Source organism: Magnolia sinica, chromosome 9 (assembly GCF_029962835.1).
Source record: "Magnolia sinica isolate HGM2019 chromosome 9, MsV1, whole genome shotgun sequence".
NCBI classification, from domain to species: domain Eukaryota; kingdom Viridiplantae; phylum Streptophyta; class Magnoliopsida; order Magnoliales; family Magnoliaceae; genus Magnolia; species Magnolia sinica.
The window spans coordinates 28,718,125-28,721,150 of record NC_080581.1 but is presented as its reverse complement, the minus strand read 5'-3'; the positions used below and the strand labels follow the sequence as shown (position 1 = coordinate 28,721,150).

Sequence of the window (3,026 nt, the reverse complement as noted above, 5' to 3'; positions counted from 1 at the left end):
CTATTTCTAGATTTCTATTTCCTTTTTTCTTTTAGGTTTAGGTTAGATTTTGAAATTGAGGGCTAAAAATGTTTCATACCCAAGTAGGTCCGTGACAATACTTGACGTCTCTTGAGTGAAGGAGGATTGGTTGAGGGGTTATCTATCCATCACAGGATTAGACACTGCTCGAGATCCATAGAGTTAAGTTATGGCTACCAATCAAAAGACTAATAAACCTCCATATCCACCTCAACCTAGGGTTGAGGAAATCCAGGATATGAATGAGGTGCATCAAGCACCCCTGCCTTATACTTTACAAGATTATTTATAACTGGCGGGGTTGAGCACACTTTCATGCATCGTTTTTCCAAAAAATATGGGACATGAATATCAAGTCAGGGGTGATCCAACTCCTTCCAAAATTCCATGGGTTTGAGTATGAAAATCTGTATTTACACCTGAAAGAGTTTGATGAGATCATAGTCACTTTATATTTTCCTATCGTGTTTGATGATACGGTCACGTTGAAACTCTTTCCCTTTTCTTTAAAAGAGAAAGCTAAGACGTAGTTGCATTCACTACGTCCTCAATCTATTGGTAGATGGAATGATATGACAAGGGAGTTCATAAAGAAATTTTTTCCACACCATAAAACAAACACCCTCAGAAAGTCAATCATGAACTTCACCCAAAAGGAAGATGAAACATTCTTTCAATGTTAGGAGCGATTCAAGGATCTTGTCAGTTCATGCCCACAACATGGTTTTGAAGCGTGACACATTACATACTTTTTATATGATGGACTAACATCTTCCATGCGCCAATTGGTCGAGACAATGTGCAATGAGGAATTCATGAACAAAAATGTCGATAATGTGTGGGATTATTTGGATAGACTTACTGAAAACGCACAATCATGGGACACCTCCCCAAAATCGAGCACCACTTCTAGGCCCAGTCAATCAAATGAGAGGGGTGGAATATACCTTCTGAAAGAGGATGATGATATCAATGTTAAAGTGGCTAATCTCATAAGGAAATTCAAAGCCATGGAACTAAAGAAGGATAAAGCTAAGGAAACTGTTTGCGATTTTTATGCTTGCAACATTCACACAACTGGAAATTGCCCAACATTACCTGCTTTTTAAGAGGTACTGAATGAGTGATCTAATGTATGAATAATTACTAAAGACCTTTCAATGAACCCATCTCCAATACATACAATCCTAGTTGGAGAAATCATCCAAACTTTAGTTGGAGGAATGGACAAACTGCTACTCCTTAAGGATTCCCTAATCAAATTCCAAATCAAGGGATGCCTCAAGAGGAACCAGTCCAAAATTCCACACAAACTTAAGAGCTTACCCAAGAATTATGAGAACTTACAAAATTTATGCAAAAGATGGATTCACGTGTTATGGTTATAGAGAAGGAGATGCTTCCTGCTCAACCTTTCCCGAATCCTAAACCGTAATACGAAATAAGTGATCCAAGCTCTTTAAATCAAATGGAGTAGGCCAAGTCTATCACCACCCTTAGGAGTGGTAAAACAATTGACAAATCTATTCCAGTTAGGGCTAAAAAGTCTAAGGACCTGAAAATAGATGAAACTGATAGACCTTAAACTACTCTATAAGAATTAGAACCGGAGCTTTAAGGTAAGCCTATTGAACCATTCCCCCAACGGTTGATTGTACTAAAACCACTATCTAATTCTCAGGACATTCTAGAGGTGTTGAAACAAGTGAAGGTCAATATTCCTCTATTAGATGTCATTAAACAAATACCTTCATATACTAAATTTCTAAAAGACTTATGTACGACTAAAAGATGGCAAAATATTCAAAAGAATTTTTTTTAACAGAAAAAGTAAGTGTCATCCTAAAGCAAGATGTGCCATAGAAATATAAAGATCCTAACCATCGCTTGTGTAATTGAGAATTACTGAATTGAGCACGCACTTCTTGACTTAGGAGCGAGTGTAAATCTAATCCCGTACTCGGTCTACGAACAACTGAGTCTAGGTGAATTAAAACCCATCCGGACCACATTACAACTTACTGATTGCTCAGTTTATGTACCGAGAGGGATAATTGAGGATGTGCTGGTCCAGGTTGATAAATTCAATTACCCAATAAATTTTATCATCTTAGATACTCAACCCATCGTGGACATAAGCACTCAAATTTCTGTCATTCTTGGTTGCCCATTCCTTGCCACATCAAATGTAATCATTAATTGCAAGAATAGAGTCATGAGTTTATCTTTTGAAAATATGACATTTGAGTTAAATATCTTTTTTAATATAGGCAAACAGCCAGAGGAAGATGACTATTCCCATGATATTAACCTAATTGACTCTTTCGTAAAAGATAGAACTTTTCTGACCTTATCCTCTGACCCTCTAGAGATGTGCCTGGCCCACTCCCATAATTTTGATGATGATGTGATTAGGGAGATAGGTATCATGCTTGATACTGTGCCGGTACTTGAAGTTAACCGGTAAAGGCCACAATTTGAAGAATTACCCTAAACTAATGTAGTGCCTTTACCATCTAACCTTAAGATGCCAATGCTTGACCTAAAACATTTGCCCTCTGATTTGAAATATGTCTATATAGGTTAAGATGAGACATACCCGGTGGTGATCTCTTTCCACCTGGTGTAAGAACAAGAGAGTATGCTTATCTCTGCTCTCATTAAGCACAAAAGATCCCTTGGATGGTTAATTACAGGCCTTAAGGGAATTGACCCTTTAATTTGTACTCACCGCATTCATCTTGAGGAAAATGTAAAGATATATTGGCAACCACAACGTAGACTAAATCCAAACATGAAAGAAGTGGTTAAGGCCGAGGTTCTTAAGCTATTGGATGTGGGTATCATATATTCAATATCTGATAGCCAATGGGTGAGTCTAACTCAAGTGGTTCCTGAGGAGTTTGGATTCACCATCATAGCCAGTGCCAATAACGAACTCATGCCAACTAGGATCACTACCAGTTGGAGAATGTGCATTAACTATAGGAAGTTGAATACCGTCA

At 37.8% G+C, this 3,026-nt stretch overlaps 1 non-coding gene across 1 annotated transcript; it reads right to left on the bottom strand.

Moving 5' to 3' along the window:
- Positions 1 to 641: 641 nt before the first annotated feature.
- Positions 642 to 748, bottom strand: LOC131257274 (small nucleolar RNA R71). The gene has a single exon (XR_009177282.1). It is a non-coding gene; the product is annotated as a small nucleolar RNA R71 (small nucleolar RNA).
- Positions 749 to 3,026: the final 2,278 nt, after the last annotated feature.